The sequence below is a fragment of the Nerophis ophidion genome, linkage group LG07, assembly GCF_033978795.1.
Source record: "Nerophis ophidion isolate RoL-2023_Sa linkage group LG07, RoL_Noph_v1.0, whole genome shotgun sequence".
Taxonomy (NCBI): domain Eukaryota; kingdom Metazoa; phylum Chordata; class Actinopteri; order Syngnathiformes; family Syngnathidae; genus Nerophis; species Nerophis ophidion.
The window spans coordinates 12,633,517-12,653,516 of record NC_084617.1 but is presented as its reverse complement, the minus strand read 5'-3'; the positions used below and the strand labels follow the sequence as shown (position 1 = coordinate 12,653,516).

General features: G+C 40.6%; 1 protein-coding gene across 2 annotated transcripts in view; it reads left to right on the top strand.

Annotated features, from left to right (window-relative positions):
- The window catches only part of ramp2 (receptor (G protein-coupled) activity modifying protein 2), a 16,256-nt gene extending 13,121 nt beyond the window's left edge, over positions 1-3,135 (top strand). For both annotated transcript variants that reach the window (XM_061905359.1, XM_061905360.1), the window contains one exon: positions 1-3,135. This exon is cut by the window's left edge and continues 852 nt beyond it. The gene's annotated coding sequence lies outside the window, so the exon portion shown is untranslated.
- Positions 3,136-20,000: the final 16,865 nt, after the last annotated feature.

Sequence of the window (20,000 nt, the reverse complement as noted above, 5' to 3'; positions counted from 1 at the left end):
ACAATCAAAGCTTTAAAAGTTCCTCATTTTTAGCTCCAACGTCTAAAACTACTGCGTTTCTACAACGCACTGCAAGGCCTGTGTGGTAAGGGACTGTGAGTCCTGATCTGGCTTCTGTTATGTTCCAGTTCTGGGTGTGGTAGGAGTTAGCAGTTAGCCTTCACCTTGTCTGACAGTCTGTGGTTTTCTGCGAGAGGTCTTCCATCTCATGGAATGACGAAAAAAACAGTGAATAACAACCCCTCCGCACATCAGATCCCACCTCCAAGTTCCTTAACCTTTCGAATGCACTACCTTGCCATCATGAGTGGGAAGATACCGTAGACTGGGACTAAATTCAAGGCCTGGGCCCTGTGACGGAAGCACTCCTAGTTCCTAAAGAAGCTCCTGCAGTTGAAATGCTTCTAAAGCTAAACTTGTTCAACCTTTCAAAGCAATACCTTGCAATAAGGAATGTTATTTATCCTGGAACTACATTGAGATGTTGCTTCCCGTAATCAAAACAGGCGATGATCATTTCAAAATTCCTGAAGAACGTTTCTGCAATTAAAATGTTCCATCAAGTTCTCAACCTTCTGCCTCAGTTTAGAAAGGTAAATCCTGACCTGGCTCGTGCAGACAGTGTCATGCTGTCAATAGTGGACCTCTTTCTTCTTAACCAGGCAAGCTTGGTTTTTACGTCTCCTGTACGTGACCCAATCAACACACCAGCTCAGCCCTACAAATGTGGTTAGTACCCTATAAGAAGGGTGCCACAAAGCAATACACTATTTCTTTTACAAACCCCGCCCCCAAAAAACGATACCACTTGGTGCAAACAAAGCTTAATTTATGTTTTATAAGCATTTGTCATACTTTATCAAAAAAAGCTATGTAGAATTCTGACAAAAGCTCAGGAGCTTGCTAAGTTAGATCTTCAGCAGTAAGTTTTAGGTGGCGACAGGAAAACACGCGTGGAAAAGTAAAGATGGGAAGCCAAAGGGTGAAGATCCTTCTTTCCTGCGATTGTCCCCTTTTTTTAAACACAATCCTCCCAAAGCTCTCACATCCAAAGGCAAAACCCAGTAACTCACTTCTAGCTGATTTTGAGAAAACAAAGGAAAAACAATCTATCTTGATGCTGTCTTACAAAGATCTACAAAGTCATCAAACGTAGAGATATTTTCTTGAGCTTTCATTTTCTTGTCGAATTGAATCTGCTCTCATGAACGTGTGCCCTTTCTCCAGATATTTTATCACAATCTCGGGTGGGCCCCCATTCTGCGTTTGCACATTGGGCAAGAGCCGTGTACAGCGTCCGGGTTTTATTTTGACCTCCACAGTTATCTGCTCAAAAGAGTATGCAAGGGGGAGAATCAAGAACAATACATTTAATGAAGGTGCTTGCAACGTCCTGGGCCAATCTTCCAAATATCCCCTCGTGCCATAATATCACATAATCAGGTTGACCGTCGGCCCCCATTAGTGCAAATGTCTCATTAAAGGGGAACATTATCACCAAACCTATGTAAGCGTCAATATATACCTTGATGTTGCAGAAAAAAGACCATGTATTTTTTTAACCGATTTCCGAACTCTAAATGGGTGAATTTCTGAAAATTCAACGCCTTTCTGTTTATCGGTCTTTTAGCAAGGTAATACACCCGCCATTTTCATTTTCACATTACAAACACCGGGTCTCAGCTCTGTTATTTTCCGTTTTTTCGACTATTTTTTGGAACCTTGGAGACATCATGCCTCGTCGGTGTGTTGTCGGAGGATGTAACAACACTAACAGGGAGGGATTCAAGTTGCACCACTGGCAAGATATCTGCCGCCAGACCCCCATTGAATTTGCCAGAGTGTTTGCACATTTGACCGGCGATGCTAAGACAGACATGGCACAGAGATGTATGGATAACCTGCAGATGCATTTGCAACGATTAAGTCAACTAAATCACAAAGATGAGTTTTGTTGATATTGTTGACTTATGTGCTGATCAGACATATTTGGTCACGGCATGACTGCCAGCTAATCGATGTTAACATGCTATGCTAATCGATGCTAACATGCTATTTACGCAAGCTGTATGTACATTTGAAACTAGATACCCACATTTAATGCGAAACAAACACTTACCAATCAACGGATTTAAGTTGTTTCAGTGTCACAAGATGCGAAAGTCCTGATCGTTTGGTCCGCACATTTTACCGGCGATGCTAATAAGGCAGCCGTGCTATGGGCCACTTCATTAGGTACACCCATGCTATGGTCGAATAGCGTCAATAGCTATTCGCTCAATAGCTTCAATTTCTTCTTCAATTTCGTTTTCGCTATCTGCCTCCATACTCCGACCATCTGTTTCAATACATGCGTAATCTGTTGAATCGCTTAAGCCGCTAAAATCCGAGTCTGAATCCGAGCTAATGTCGCTATATCTTGCTGTGGTAACCGCCATGTTGTTTGTATTGGCAGCCCTGTATGACGTCACAGGGAAATGGAAAGTCACATCGCAAATAGCGAAAATCCATACCGTTAAAGCTTTTTTTAGGGATATTCCGGGAGGTGTAAAATTTTGAAAAAAACTTCGAAAAATAAAACAAGCCACCGGGAACTGATTTTTATTGTTTTTAACCCTTTTGGAATTGTGATAATGTTCCCCTTTAAAGACAATAAGGCGACTGACAAAGAAGCTCCGATTGGTCCCTTGAGATACTAGGTTTTTCTGTTGTATCTACGCGGTTATGTGGTAGTTGCACTTACGGAACAAATGACAATATCACATACACTAATGTAAAGCATATCACCTAGGAACTCCAAAATTATTATCAGCTCAGTTTTGACCAACATTGAGTTACTGGGTTTTGCCTTTGGACGGGAGAGCTGAAACCCTGACGACGCCCATCATCGTCACCTCATCACGACCTGTGTTCAGATATCCGCTTAAGATACCAAAGACGATTTTGCTTTTTAGCAAAACAATGTTTAAATGACGCAAAAGCTCTCGTTTGTGGGTTTTAAGATTTTGTTTTTTGATTACAGTACCAAAGTGTCTATTTATGTCTTATTTCTGGACGAGAGCAAACAATGGCGGCCTGCTCAATATCAATGTATGGTGTTATCATTAATAGGATTAAAAACACATTTTAAAATCATCCCGACTCGGGCTTGTTATGTTTTGAAGCATCTGGATTGTTGAACAAGTCGAATGACACATTTTGTGTTTAAGAAATCCCCTCAAATGTGCCTCATCTTAACCTTCTTGTCTTCTAATGTGTATTTTACATTTAATGCAGAGCAGTTGAAAAATGTTGAAACAGATTACAAGCCAAAAATGTGTGAAATTTTTTAAATTGCAGAATAGGGTAGTCTATGAACTCTGCCTAGCAACAGTTTTTTTTTAAAAATATTATTGAGTTATGATGGATTTGTGTGATTTACAACTTCATATGATTCATTAGAATTGAAAAAGGCCCATCATACAGTGGTTACAGCAAATACTGGTACGTAGCCTACATAGTACATATGGGATTTTCTTATAAATATACCACTCCTGCGTATCACACACACACCCTCATCTGGAAAATATGTTCTTGTATTTCTACCCTTCTTGAGACATCGACTAGGAAAAGTACCTTCCATATGAGGACCGCAGAACAAGTTAGGACCAAAATCCTGGTCCCAAAACGGAAAACCATTGCATCTTGATCGAAGAAATGTTTTCAGGACTAGGCTTCATCATTTTGATCACAGTTGAGAAATGTTGTTCTTAAACAAAAAGCGACATCAGTGTGTAAAGGATATCAACAAGCGGTATAGCTTGTTTGGTAGAGCGGCCGTGTCAGCAACTTGAGGGTTGCAGGTTCGATCCCCGCTTCCGCCATCCTAGTCAATACCGTTGTGTCTTTGGGCAAGACACTTTACCCACCTGCTCCCAGTGCCACCCACACTGGTTTAATTGTAACTTAGATATTGGGTTTCACTATGTAAAGCGCTTTGAGTCACTTGAGAAAAAAGCGCTATATAAATATAATTCACTTCACTTCACTTCACATCTAATAGAGAATGTCTCATTTGCACCCCTAGTGGTGAAATCCATCAAAATTAGGGTGGTCCCAAAAAGAAGAGATTTTTCCAAATTGTGTCGGTTTTAAAAGTGATCCGCCTCTGGTTAACATATGAAATAACAAGTGTGTGTAAGAAATTGAAATGCACCCCCTTTGGCCAAAATTAATACAAAAATAAAAATAAATAAGTATGTAGAGACATACTGAAATAACTTAAAATAAATCATCCATCCATCCATCCATTTTTTACCGCTTGTCCCATTCGGGGTCACGGGGGCTGCCGGAGCCGATCTCAGCTGCATTCGGGGTACACCCTGGACAAGTCACCAGCTCATTGCAGGCAAAAGGTTATCTTTTTTTATATTTGCATAGTATGTATCTAGCAGGGGTCTGCAACCCACGTCTCTGCAGCCGCATGTGGCTCTTTCATGCCTCCAGCCTGGCTCCTTTTGGCTTTAAAAAATAAAAATAAAATAAATAATATCTAATTTTAATTTATTTTATTTTATTTAGTTAGTCTATTTTAATGTAGCCGTTTTTATTTTGGTTTGTGATCTTGCAATATTTTGTCTATCGAAATGTACGTAACACCCCCGATGCGTCACCTTTTGCTGCCAAGCAATTGCATTGTTTTTAGTGGTCAACCCCCAGTAAATCGCCAATGGACAAATCGAAATGAGAAACATTTCTGCTGAAAATAAAACATTTAATGCTAAATGGACAGTTTAATTATTTTTACTATTGACAGGGTTGGTTCACCTGTGTGCTTAATAAGTGGGGAGAAAATAGCAAACAATTACCCCATAATTGTCGCTAAAATAAGCAGATAATCCCTTATCTGCTTATTATTTTAATAGTGTTTTAGCGACAATTACCCCGTTAATTTGAGCGAGGATGAAAGATTCGTGGATGAGGAAAGTTAGAGTGAGGCACAAAAAAAAAGCGAAGGCTCCTGGGCAGCGGCAGTGGTAGCGTTTCAGATGTAATTAGACACATTTACTCGGATAATTCGGCAGGGGTAGCGTTTCAGATGTAATTAGACACATTTACTCGGATAATTCGGCAGTGGTAGCGTTTCAGATGTAATTAGAAACATTTACTAGGATAATTCTCGATACTCCCTTATCTGCTTATTATTTTAATAGTCGTTTAGCGACAATTACCCCATTAATTTGAGCGAGGATGAAAGATTTGAGGATGAGGAAAGTTAGAGTGAGGCACAAAAAAAGAAAAAAGAAAAAGTGACTGCTCTGGGCAGCGGCAGTGGTAGTGTTTCAGATGTAATTAGACACATTTAGTAGGATAATTCTGGATAATCCCTTATCTGCTTATTTTAATAGTGTTTTAGTGAGATTCTAAAGTCATACCTGAAAGTCGGATGGCTGCGGTGAACGCCAGTGTCTCAGAGAAAAGCCAACGGAGGAGCCAAGATCACAGATGCCTTTTTGACAGCTACAGGAGGAGGTCCCATAATCCACTGAAGTCTCCGGTAAGAGCTGACTTAATATCACAATTTTCCCATCCAAAAACTTGCTGGTTGACGTAGAGAAACATGTTCGCTTGACCGCTCTGTGTTAAAGCTTCACAACAAAGAAACATCGGCTGTGTCTCGGTGCTAAAGGCAGCTGCAATACACCAACAGCATTCTTTTTTATAGTCTCCATTATTAATTGAACAAATTGCAAAAGATTCAGCAACACAGATGTCCAAAATACTGTGTAATTATGTGATGAAAAGAGACGACTTTTAGCCGTGTGTGTTGCTGGGCTAGTATGTCCGCTACAACCCGAAACGTCATTCTGCAACGTTTTCAACAAGAAACTTAAAATTGTAATTTAGTAAACTAAACCGGCCGTATTGGCATGTGTTGCAATGTTAATATTTCATCATTGATATATAAACTATCAGACTGCGTGGTCGGTAGTAGTGGGTTTCAGTAGGCCTTTAAATGTAATGAAACTAAACGTAGTGTTATTGTCATTTTAGGGCTCAAACAGAGTTTGCGGCTCTAGGTGGGTTAACTTTGGTAGGAAATGGGCTCAAATGGCTCTTTGTATGCTGAAGGTTGCCGACCCCTAGTATATAGTATTAAAGGGGAACATTATCATGATTTCAAAAGGGTTAAAAACAATAAAAATCAGTTCCCAGTGGCTTGTTTTTTTCACCGAAGTTTTTAAAAATTTTTTACACCTCCCGGAATATCCCTTAAAAAAAGCTTTAAAGTTCTTGATTTTCGCTATTTGCGATGTGACTGTCCATTTCCCTGTGACGTCATACAGGGCTGCCAACACAAACAACATGGCGGTTACCACGGCAAGATATAGCGACATTAGCTCGGATTCAGCTTCGGATTTCAGCGGTTTAAGCGATTCAACAGATTACGCATGTACAAAAGATTACAGTTGGTACAAAATGCGGCTGCTAGACTTTTGACAAGAACAAGAAAGTTTGATCACATTACGCCTGTACTGGCTCACCTGCACTGGCTTCCTGTGCACTTAAGATGTGACTTTAAGGTTTTACTACTTACGTATAAAATACTACACGGTCTAGCTCCATCCTATCTTGCCGATTGTATTGTACCATATGTCCCGGCAAGAAATCTGCGTTCAAAAGACTCCGGCTTATTAGTGATTCCTAAAGCCCCAAAAAAGTCTGCGGGCTATAGAGCGTTTTCCGTTCGGGCTCCAGTACTCTGGAATGCCCTCCCGGTAACAGTTCGAGAAGCTACCTCAGTAGAAGCATTTAAGTCTCACCTTAAAACTCATCTGTATACTCTAGCCTTTAAATAGACCTCCTTTTTAGACCAGTTGATCTGCCGCTTCTTTTCTTTTTTCTCCTATGTCCCCCCCTCCCTTGTGGAGGGGGTCCGGTCCGATGACCATGGATGAAGTACTGGCTGTCCAGAGTCGAGACCCAGGATGGACCGCTCGCCTGTGTATCAGTTGGGGACATCTCTACGCTGCTGATCCGCCTCCGCTTGGGATGGTTTCCTGTGGACGGGACTCTCGCTGCTGTCTTGGATCCACTTTGAACTGAACTCTCGCGGCTGTGTTGGAGCCATTATGGATTGAACTTTCACAGTATCATGTTAGACCCGCTCAACATCCATTGCCCACATCTGAGGTCCTCTCCAAGGTTTCTCATAGTCAGCATTGTCACTGGCGTCCCACTGGATGTGAATTCTCCCTGCCCACTGGGTGTGAGTTTTCCTTGCCCTTTAGTGGGTTCTTCCGAGGATGTCGTAGTCGTAATGATTTGTGCAGTCCTTTGAGACATTTGTGATTTAGGGCTATATAAATAAACATTGATTGATTGATGTATTGAAACAGATGGTCGGAGTATGGAGGCAGATAGCGAAAACGAAATTGAAGAAGAGACTGACGCTATTGAGCGAATAGCTATTGACGCAATTCGGCCATAGCGTGGGTGTACCTAATGAAGTGGCCCATAGCATGGCTGCCTTATTAGCATCGCCGGTAAAATGTGCGGACCAAACGATCAGGACTTTCGAAACTTGTGACACTGGAGCAACTTAAATCCGTCGATTGGTAAGTGTTTGTTTCGCATTGATTGTGGGTATCTAGTTTCAAATGTACATACAACTAGCGTAAATAGCCTGTTAGCATCGATTAGCGCAGCATGTTAGCATCGATTGGCTGGCAGTCATGCTGCGACCAAATATGCCTGATTAGCACATAAGTCAACAACATCAACAAAACTCACCTTTGTTATTTCGTTGACTTTATCGTTGCAAAAGCATCTGCAGGTTATCCATACATCTCTGTGCCATGTCTGTCTTAGCATCGCCGGTCAAATGTGCAGACACTCAATGGGGGTCTGGCGGCAGATTTCTTGCCAGTGGTGCAACTTGAATCCCTCCCTGTTAGTGTTGTTACACCCTCCGACAACACACCGACGAGGCATGATGTCTCGAAAGTTCCAAAAAGTAGTCGAAAAAACGAAAAATAACAGAGCTGAGACCCGGTGTTTGTAATGTGAAAATGAAAATGGCGGGTGTGTTACCTCGGTGACATCACGTTCTGACGTCATCGCTACAAGACCGATAAACAGAAAGGCGTTTAATTCGCCAAAATTCACCCATTTAGAGTTCGGAAATTGGTTAAAAAAATACATGGTCTTGATATATATATATATATCAAGACCATATATATTGACGCTTGCATAGGTTTGGTGATAATGTTCCCCTTTAACGTTGTAAATACAAATCTTTATATATCCTAGAAAGGGTGGTCCTAAAGAGGTAGGCCTTTTTCCGGAGGTCTCAGGAAGGTAAGAAATACAAATATGTGTGTGTTTGTGTGTGTGTGTGGCAGGGTAGGGTGGGAAAGTGTGCGAGCTGACCTCCTTCCACTCTGAATGAGTGGGGGTCACCCCTCCTCCTCCCGCTTCCCTGAGCTCCTCCGAAAAACACAAACGCCCAGATGAAGATGACGATGGTGATGACGATCCCACCCACGTCACTGAGGTGAAAAAGATATAAGTGTGAAAACAATGAACATCCATCATTGTCTGACACCCTGTTGCCTCAATGCTTGACAATATGAATATTGAATAGCACAGAACAATGACTTTGCCTGGGGAACAACGCCCTCTAGCGGTGGAGGAGGAAGTTGCAAATCAGCATCTCGCAGCTGATTTTTCTCATGACGTGACTTTTGCTATAAAATACACTCAGTCTGGAGATAGTTTGCACTAAGTATGATTTAGCTGCCAAACATTTAGTACAATAAAACACAAGTATGGAACACTAAGAAGAACATTTGGTAGACCACAAGAAAACATCCCTGTCATGACATCCTTAAAGGCCTACTGAAATGAGATTTTATTATTTAAACGGGGATAGCAGGTCCATTCTATGTGTCATACTTGATCATTTCGCGATATTGCCATATTTTTGCTGAAAGGATTTAGTAGAGAACATAGACGATAAAGTTTGCAATTTTTGGTCGCTAATAAAAAAAGCCTTGCCTTTACCGGAAGTAGCCGACGATGTGCGGGTGACGTCACGGGTTGTGGAGCTCCTCACATCCTCACATTGTTTACAATCATGGCCACCAGCAGCTAGAGCGATTCGGACCAAGGAAGCGACGATTTCCCCATTAATTTGAGCGAGGATGAAAGATTTGTGGATGAGGAAAGTGAGAGTGAAGGACTAGAAGAAAAAAAACAGACTATACAGTGGGAGCGATTCAGATGTTATTAGACAAATTTACTAGGATAATTCTGGAAAATCCCTTATCTGCTTATTGTGTTACTAGTGTTGTAGTGAGATTATACTGTCGTACCTGAAAGTCGGAGGGGTGTGGTGACCGCCAGTGTCTCTGAGGGAAGCCACGTTTCTCGACGAGGCGAAGCGAAAGCAGCTGGTCGGTCCGGGCTGTGCTTTTTTTCCCCCTCCTCCACGGTGGAAGCATTCCACGTTCAGGGGCCGCCGGTCGGCCCCTGAAAAAGGCGAGGGCAGTGAGAACATTTCAGATGTTATTAGACACATTTACTAGGATAATTCTGGAAAATCCCTTATCTGCTTATTGTGTTACTAGTGTTTTAGTGAGATTATATGGTCGTGGTACTTGAAAGTCGGAGGGGTTTGGCCACGGGTGTGGTGACCGCCAGTGTCTCCGGTGGGAGGAGGTAATACTCCGCAGCTGCAGGAGGACGCAAGCTCTGCTCATAACTACTGGAAAGAGCCGACTTATTACCACCATTTTTTCACTGAAACCTGCCGGTTGACATGTGGTCGGGAATCATGTTCGCTTGACCGCTCTGTTCCATAGTAAAGCTTCAGCGATTCGGACCGAGAAAGCCAAAATTTCCCCATTAATTTGAGCGAGGATGAACGATTTGTGGATGAGGAAAGGGAGAGTGAAAGACTAGAAAAAAAAAAAAAGACGAGGGCACTGGGAGCGATTCAGATGTTATTAGACTCATTTACTAGGATAATTCGGGAAAATCCCTTATCTGCTTATTGTGTTACTGGTCTTTTAGTGAGATTATATGGTCGTGCCTGTACAACCTGAAGGTCGGAGGGGTGTGGTGACCGCCAGTGTCTCCGAGGGAAGCCACGTTTCTCGACGAGGCGAAGGCAGCCGGGCTGAGGTCCCCCCCCCCCCCCCCCCCTTCTCCATGGTGTAAGCATCCGACGGTCGGAGGCTGCCGGTAGGAGGAGGCAAGAGAGTCCGCAGCTGCAGGACGAACGACGCAAGTTCTCCGCTCATGTTTACGGTAAGAGCTGACTTATTACCATCATTTTCTCACCAAAACCTGCCGGTTGACATGTGGTAAGGAACCCTTTTCGCTTGACCGCTCTGTTCCATAGTAAAATACACCGCTTACCACTTACATCTTTCTTCTTTGACGTCTCCATTATTAATTGAACAAATTGCAAAAGATTCAGCAACACGGATGTCCAGAATACTGTGTAATTGTGCGATTGAAGCAGACGACTTATAGCTGGGATCGGTGCTGGAACAAAATGTCTGCTACAATCCATGACGTCACGCGCCCGCACCATCATAACGTGACGTTTTCAGCAGGATAATTCGGTGTAAGCATCTGACGGTTGGGGGCGGCCGGTGGGAGGAGGCAAGAGAGTCTGCAGCTGCAGGAGGAACGACGCAAGCTCCCCGCTCATGTCTACGGTAAGAACCGACTTATTACCACCATTTTCTCACCGAAACCTGCCGGTTGACATGTGGTAAGGAACCCTTTTCGCTTGACCGCTCTGTTCCATAGTAAAATACACTGCTTCCCACTTACATCTTTCTTCTTTGACGTCTCCATTATTAATTGAACAAATTGCAAAAGATTCAGCAACACAGATGTCCAGAATACTGTGTAATTGTGCGATTGAAGCAGACGACTTATAGCTGGGATCGGTGCCGGAACAAAATGTCAGCTACAATCCATATCGTCATATGCGTCATCATACCGTGACGTTTTCAGCAGGGTAATTCGCACAAAATTTAAAATTGCAATTTAGCAAACTAAAAAGGCTGTATTGGCATGTGTTGCAATGTTAATATTTCATCATTGATATATAAAATATCGGACTGCGTGGTCGGTAGTAGTGGGTTTCAGTAGGCCATTTCAAATAGAAGATGAGATTACATACAGAGGAAAGTAAAAATATAGAATATCATGCAAAATGTAGTTCATCTCAGCAATTCAACTTCAAATCTGAAACTAAGGCCCCGTTTACACGAAGCCGGATAAGATTATCCAGGGTAATTAACACCTAACCTTATCAGTGTCCACACACAACAATGCCAGCGTTCAAGACCCCCTGATCCGTGGGTGTCACTCTGGCCCGCGGGCCAAATTTGGCCCGCCATGTAATTTATTTTGGCCCTTGAGACAATATTAAATTAACATTAGAGCTGGCCCGCCGGTATTATACAGCGGCGGTGCATTCACCGCAAATTCTAATACTTGCCAACCCTCACAATTTTCCCAAGAGACTCCCGAATTTCAGTTCTCCGGGTTGGGGAGGAGACCCTGCCCCAAGTGGAGGAGTTCAAGTACCTAGGAGTCTTGTTCACGAGTGGGGGAAGAGTGGATCGTGAGGTCGACGGATCGGTGCGGCGTCTTCAGTAATGCGGACGTTGTACCGATCCGTTGTGGTGAAGGAGGAGCTGAGCCGGAAGGCAAAGCTCTCAATTTACCGGTGGATCTACGTTCCCATCCTCACCTATGGTCATGAGCTTTGGGTCATGACCGAAAGGATAAGATCACGGGTTTAAGCGGCCGAAATGAGTTTCCTCCGCCGTGTGGCGGGTCTCTCCCTTAGAGATAGGGTGAGAAGCTCTGTCATCCGGGAGGAGCTCAAAGTAAAGTCGTTGCTCCTCCACATTGAGAGGAGCCAGATGAGGTGGTTCGGGCATCTGGTCAGGATGCCACCCGAACGCCTCTCGAGGGAGGTGTTTAGGGCACGTCCAACCGGTAGGAAGACACGTTGGGAAGACCCAGGACACGTTGGGAAGACTATGTCTCCCCGGCTGGCCTGGGAACGCCTCGGGATCCCCCGGGAAGAGCTAGTCTGGGTTTCCCTGCTTAGGCTGCTGCCCCCGCGACCCGACCTCGGATAAGCGGAAGATGATGAATGGATGGATGGATTTGTATTTTTATTTAAAAATGTTTGTATCTATTCTGGTCATTTTTAGAGTTGTTCTTGACTTTTTTTGCTGTCTGTTCGCTACTTGGGGCGGCATAGCTCGGTTGGTAGAGCGGCCGTGCCAGCAACTTGAGGGTTGCAGGTTTGATTCCCGCTTCCGCCATCCTAGTCACTGCCGTTGTGTCCTTGGGCAAGACACTTTACCCACCTGCTCCCAGTGCCACCCACACTGGTTTAAATGTAATTTAGATATTGGGTTTCACTATGTAAAGCGCTTTGAGTCACTAGAGAAAAGCGCTATATAAATATAATTCACTTCACTTCACTTATTAATTTTGTATTTTAATTTTTACCTTTACTTGTTTTTTAATTTTTAATTTCCTATTCGCTTTAGGCATATTTTGTGTTCTTTTTGTTTTAGTAGATTTTCCTGTTTTAATCTCCTCCTCAATTTGTTGTATTTATTTTCCACTTCGTTCTCTGCTTTTTTTAAATTTTATTTTTATGAAATATTTATACATCTATATTATAAATATTTATATTTTTATATAAATATATTTGTATCTATTCTGGTCATTTTTAGAGTTGTTCTTGACTTTTTTGCTGTCTGTTCGCTACTTATTAATTTTGTATTTTAATTTTTACCTTTACTTGTTTTTTTTATTTTTTATTTCCTAGGCATATTTTGTCTTCTTTTTCTTTTTGTAGATTTTCCTGTTTTAATCTCCTCCTCATTTTTTTGTATTTATTTTCCACTTCGTTCTCTGCTTTTTTTAAATTGTATTTTTATGAAATATTTATACATCTATATTATACATATTTATATTTTTATTTAAATATGTTTGTATCTATTCTGGTCATTTTTAGAGTTGTTCTTGACTTTTTTGCTGTCTGTTCGCTACTTATTAATTTTGTATTTTAATTTTTACCTTTACTTGTTTTTTTATTTTTAATTTCCTATTTGCTTCAGGCATATTTTGTCTTCTTTTTCTTTTTGTAGATTTTCCTGTTTTAATCTCCTCCTCAATTTTTTGTATTTATTTTCCACTTCATTCTCTGCTTTTTTTTTAAATTTTATTTTTATGAAATATTTATACATCTATATTATAAATATTTATATTTGCATTTTTATTCAAATATGTTTGTATCTATTCTGGTCATTTTTAGAGTTGTTCTTGACTTTTTTGCTGTCTGTTCGCTACTTATTAATTTTGTATTTAAATTTTTACCTTTACTTATTTTTTTATTTTTAATTTCCTATTTGTTTTTGGCATATTTTGTCTTCTATTTCTTGTTGTGGATTTTCCTGTTTTAATCTCCTCCTCAATTTTTTGTATTTATTTTCCACTTCGTTCTCTGCTTTTAAAATTTTTTTTTTTTATGAAATATTTATACATATACATTGTAAATATTTATATTTCTATTTTTATTTAAATATGTTTGTATCTATTCTGGTCATTTTTAGAGTTGTTCTTGACTTTTTTGCTGTCTGTTCGCTACTTATTAATTTTGTATTTTAATCTCCTCCTCATTTTTTTGTATTTATTTTCCACTTCATTCTCTGCTTTTTTTAAATTTTATTTTTATGAAATATTTATACATCTATATTATAAGTATTTATATTTGTATTTTTATTTAATATTTTTGTATCAATTCTGGTCATTTTTAGAGTTGTTCTTGACTTTTTTGCTGTCTGTTCACTACTTATTAATTTTGTATTTGAATTTTTACCTTTACTTGTTTTTTTATTTTTAATTTCCTATTCGCTTTAGGCATATTTTGTGTTCTTTATCTTTTAGTAGATTTTCCTGTTTTAATCTCCTCCTCAATTTTTTGTATTTATTTTCCACTTCGTTCTCTGCTTTTTGTAAATTTTATTTTTATGAAATATTTATACATGTATATTATAAATATTTATATTTTTATTTAAATATGTTTGTATCTATTCTGGTCATTTTTAGAGTTGTTCTTGACTTTTTTGCTGTCTGTTCGCTACTTATTAATTTTGTATTTTAATTTTTACCTTTACTTGTTTTTTTATTTTTAATTTCCTATTTGCTTTAGGCATATTTTGTCTTCTTTTCTTTTTGTAGATTTTCCTGTTTTAATCTCCTCCTCATCTACCAGTGATAATCAAATAGGTAAAAGGCCACTGACCATCTCTCATATTGAGTAACAGTTCACAGTAAAGAAGTGACAATGTACCTGTACTTACTGGACCTGACCTCAAAAGAAAGAAGTATAAAACTGTCCCAGGACCACAGGGTGTCCAGACGTCCCAATACTTACGTTCCTATGGTGCATTTAGAATGAACAAAACATTTTTTTTTTTGGTCTTTTTGCACAACATCCTGCAGCTGCAGCTCACCTTGTGTGGGGTGGCGGGTCTTGGCTGAGGAGGACTCTCTGGGGGGGACCGGTGGGGGCCACCGCAGGGTCCTCTAACACAGTGAGTGGTGGGCTGTTGTCCAAGAGCAAAAAGCACCAAAAAGAAAAACAGTTTGTCCCCCATCTGCTAGCCCTCTTAGTTGGCCGATGTGTGCAGACTTTGGCTCCGGAAGGAACAAAAAGTCACTGCTGATTTCATTTCAATTATTCAATTACACATAAAACAAGCATGAACACTGCAAATGGTAAAAGTACAGCGATTTTCTACCTTCAAGGTACTCAAAGCATTTTGACACTATTTCAACATTGACCCATTCTTACACACATTCACACACTGATGACGCGAGCTGCCATGTAAGGCCCTAGCCATCAGGAGCAAGGGTGAAGTGTCTTGCTCAAGGACACAACGGACGTGACCAGAAACCCTCAGGTTGGTGACACGACTTTTCTACCCACTAGCCCACGCCGTCTGTAATTGTTTAATACTACAGTAGAAAAATGAGAATGTTGAATCATTTTGAAAAAGCATAGTAATAATGCTAAAACTAAATTTAAAAGTCACATATATCATTAAAATGAATTATTATAATTATCAAAAACAAAGCTCAAAATAGCAATACAAATAAAAAGTGGAAAAAAGGTAAAAAAATTCATAGCAATAATTGCAAAATAATGTGATTGTGGTGTAAAGGTTGCCCTCTAGTGGGTTCCTCAGACCACCACAATTTCACGGATTTCAGGGTACAACACTGTTTTATTTACATACATAGTGCAAGGCTTTGCTTTCCAGCAAAATGTATTCTTCCGAGTCCGTCTCTCTCTCTCTCTCTCTCTCTGGCTCCCACTCCAACTCTAACCCTGTGTCTCGTTCCGGCGACAGGTGATTAGTTAACAAGGCCCACCTGGGCCATCCACTCCTCTGTCGCTGTCTTCGAGGACACTCCTTGCATACCCCGTTCCACGGCTGCCCCCACAGCTAGTATCATGTTAGACCCGCTCGACATCCATTGCTTTCGGTCCCCTAGAGGGGGGGGGGGTTGCCCACATCTGAGGTCCTCTCCAAGGTTTCTCATAGTCAGCATTGTCACTGGCGTCCCACTGGATGTGAATTCTCCCTGCCCACTGGGTGTGAGTTTTCCTTGCCCTTTTGTGGGTTCTTCCGAGGATGTTGTAGTCGTAATGATTTGTGCAGTCCTTTGAGACATTTGTGATTTGGGGCTATATAAATAAACATTGATTGATTGATTGATTGATATTATGCTCTGGGCCTGTTTTGCTGCCAATTGAACTGGTGCTTTAAATGGGACAACGAAAAAGGATGATTGCCTCTAAATTCTTCAGAACAACCTAAAATCATCAACCCGGAGGTTGGGTCTTGTGATCAGATGAAACAAAAATTGAGCTGTTCAGCCACAGTACCCAGCAATATGTGAGGCCTTTAATCCCAGGAACACCATTCCTACCGTCAAGCATGGTGGTGGTAGGATTATGCTCTGGGCCTGTTTTGCTGCCAATGGAACTGGTGCTTTACAGAGCGTAAATGGGACAATGAAAAAGGAGGATTGCCTCCAAATTCTTCAGGACAACCTAAAATTATCAGCCCGAGGTGGGGTCTTGGGCGCGTTTGGGTGTTCCAACAGGACAGTGACCCCAAAACACAAGTCAAAAGTGGTCAAGGAATGGCTAAATCAGGCTAGAATTAAGGTTTTGGAATGGCCTTCCCAAAGTGGACAAAGCTGAGGAAACAAGTCCATGTCAGAAAACCAACCAATTTAGCTGAAATGCATCAATTTTTTCAAGAGGAGTGGTCAAAAATCCAACGAGAAGCTTGTGTAACTAAATGTCAAATGTTAATATTTGGCAAGTTTCACTGCAATAAGGCGCTTTTGGTAGCCATCCACAAGCTTCTGGTCAAATTTTTGACCACTCCTCTTGACAAAATTGCTGCAGTTCAGCTAAATTTGTTGGTTTTCTGTCCATTGTCCACATGTTTAGGTCCGGACTTTGGGAAGGCCATTCTAAAACCTTAATTCTAGCCTGATTTAGCCTTTCTTTTACCACTTTTGACGTCTGTTTGGGGTAATTGTCCTGTTGGAACACCCGACTACGCCCAAGACCCAACCTCAGGCTGATGATTTTAAGTTGTCCTGAAAAAATTGGAGGCAATCCTCCTTTTTCATTGACCCATTTACGCTCTGCACAGCACCAGTTGCATTGGCAGCAAAACAGGCCCAGTGCATAATACTACCATCACCATGCTTGACGGTAGGGATGGTGTTCCTGGGATTAAAGAACTCACCTTTTCTCCTCCAAACATATTGCTGGGTATTGTGGCCAAACAGCTCATCTGACCACATAAAATTCCTCCAGATGGTCTTATCTTTGTCCATGTGATGTCGGATGAAAAGTATTCCTCACTTAAACGTGTGGACAATGCTGAAGAAACAAGTCCATGTGAGGAAACCACTAAATTTAGCTGAACTGCACCAATTTTCTCAAAAGGGGTGGTGAAAAATTAAACCAGAAGCTTATGGATGGCTATTAAAAGCATCCTATTGCAGTGAAACTTGCCAAAGAACATGTACAAAATATTAATATTGCTTAATGTATACTTTTGACCCAGCAGATTTGCTCACATTTTCAGTAGACCCATAATAAATTGATTACAGAACCAAACTTCATGAATGTATTTTGCGACCAACAAGTATGTGCTCCAATCACTCTATCACAAAAAAACAAGAGTTGTACAAAGTATTGGAAACTCAAGACAGCCATGACATTACGTTCTTTATGTCATGTCTGTGTGATCATGTATTGTTTTAGTCATGTTCGGTTTTGTTTTTGGACTCTTTGTGCACTTTTGTTTGTTTTGTCACCTGTTTTCACCTGTCCTCATGTCACGCACCTGTCTCACGTTTTTCACCCTGTTTTCACTAATCACCACAGTATTATTTAAGTCACAGTTGCAAGGTAGTCGGCCTGGCGACATCACCATCGATCACCCTTCTACAAAGCCATGATTCCATGCCCCTTGTCTCGGTCACAGTAAGTGTTTTCGTTATTCATGCCATCGTGCAAGTTTTTGTTTGTTTTTATAGCCAAGTTTTGTACCTCCATTGTGAGCGCTTTTCATTTATCCCTTTTTTGAATTATAGTGTTGAAAATTAAATATGTATGAATACTTTTGACCCAGCAGATTTGCTCACATTTTCAGTAGACCCATAATAAATTCATAACAGAACCAAACCTCATGAATGTTTTTTGCGACCAACAAGTATGTGCTCCAATCACTCTATCACAAAAAAATAAGAGTTGTGGAAAGTATTGGAAACTCAAGACAGCCATGACATTATGTTCTTTATGTCATGTCTGTGTGATCATGTATTGTTTTAGTCATGTTCGGTTTTGTTTTTGGACTCTTTGTGCACTTTTGTTTGTTTTGTCATCATAGCAACCCATTAGTTTTCACCTGTCCTCATGTCACGCACCTGTCTCACGTTTTTCACTCGCACACCTGTTTTTACTAATCACCACAGTATTATTTAAGTCACAGTTGCAAGGTAGTCGGCCTGGCAACATCACCATCGATCACCCTTCTACAAACCCATGATTCCATGCCCCTTGTCTCGGTCAGAGTAAGTGTTTTGTTATTCATGCCATCGTGCAAGTTTTTGTTTGTTTGTATAGCCAAGTTTTGTACCTCCATTGTGAGCGCTTTTCATTTATCCCTTTTTTGAATTATAGTGTTGAAAATTAAATATGTATGAATACTTTTGACCCAGCAGATTTGGTCACATTTTCAGTAGACCCATAATAAATTCATAAAAGAACCAAACCTCATGAATGTTTTTTGCGACCAACAAGTATGTGCTCCAATCACTCTATCACAAAAAAATAAGAGTTGTGGAAAGTATTGGAAACTCAAGACAGCCATGACATTATGTTCTTTATGTCATGTCTGTGTGATCATGTATTGTTTTAGTCATGTTCGGTTTTGTTTTTGGACTCTTTGTGCTCTTTTGTTTGTTTTGTCACCTGTTTTCACCTGTCCTCATGTCACGCACCTGTCTCACGTTTTTCACTCGCACACCTGTTTTCACTAATCACCACAGTATTATTTAAGTCACAGTTGCAAGGTAGTCGGCCTGGCAACATCACCATCGATCACCCTTTCTACAAACCCATGATTCCATGCCCCTTGTCTCGGTCAGAGTAAGTGTTTTTGTTATTCATGCCATCGTGCAAGTTTTGTCTGTTTTTATAGCCAAGTTTTGTACCTCCATTGTGAGCGCTTTTCATCCATCCCTTTTTTTGATTATAGTGTTAAAAATTAAATATGTATGAATACTTTAGACCCAGCAGATTTGGTCACATTTTCAGTAGACCCATAATAAATTCATAACAGAACCAAACCTCATGAATGTTTTTTGCGACCAACAAGTATGTGCTCCAATCACTCTATCACCCAAAAATAAGAGTTGTGGAAAGTATTGAAAACTCAAGACAGCATAGCAACCCATTAGTTTTCGCTTGTCCTCATGTCACGCACCTGTCTCACTCGCACACCTGCTTTCACTAATCACCACAGTATTATTTAAGTCACAGTTGCAACATCACCATCGATCAACCTTCTACAAACCCATGATTCCATGCCCCGTGTCTCGGTCACAGTAATTGTTTTCGTTATTCATGCCATCGTGCAAGTTTTTGTTTGTTTTTATAGCCAAGTTTTGTACCTTGTGAGCACTTTTTGTTTATCCCCTTTTTGAATTATAGTGTTAAAAACTAATATGTACTTACCTTCACGCCTTGCCCGCTCCAACTTTCGCTTTGCACCTCGGGAAAACAATCCACGCCCAAGTCCAAGTCGTGACACTTTACAAGTGTATGTAAACTTTTGATCGCGACTGTATGTATCGCTGCCTTGTTACGGACAACGTTTGGAAAAAATCAAGGTTTCTAAATAAACATTTACGAAATATTTCAGTGTAAATAACTAATTTGACAACATACAGTATACAGTAGATATATAATTTGTTGTGCATCTTAAGGGCCTCATAAATGGGAGGATAATAATGAAAAAAGCTATCTCAATGGGGCCTTTGCAACTTTTTGCTGTTCGGGCCCTAATAAAGGTAGAAAAAAGCAAAAAAGTTGCAAAAAAACTGTTATGTACAAGAAATGATACAAAGGTAAGTAATGCTAAAAATAAAAACATTGATACATGGCACTTTAAATCTGTGACAACAGTGTAGGAAGCAAATCAGCGAGATGAGAGTGAAAGATGGCGTCCACTGAGGCGATTCATTGGGTGTGACGGCCATAATCGGAATGAATGACTTTGGTTCTGAGTGTGGGTTTAACCTTTGGGCCACAATATGTCACCACGTTATTCACGTTCTTCCTCAAGACATTACAACTGGGGTTGTCC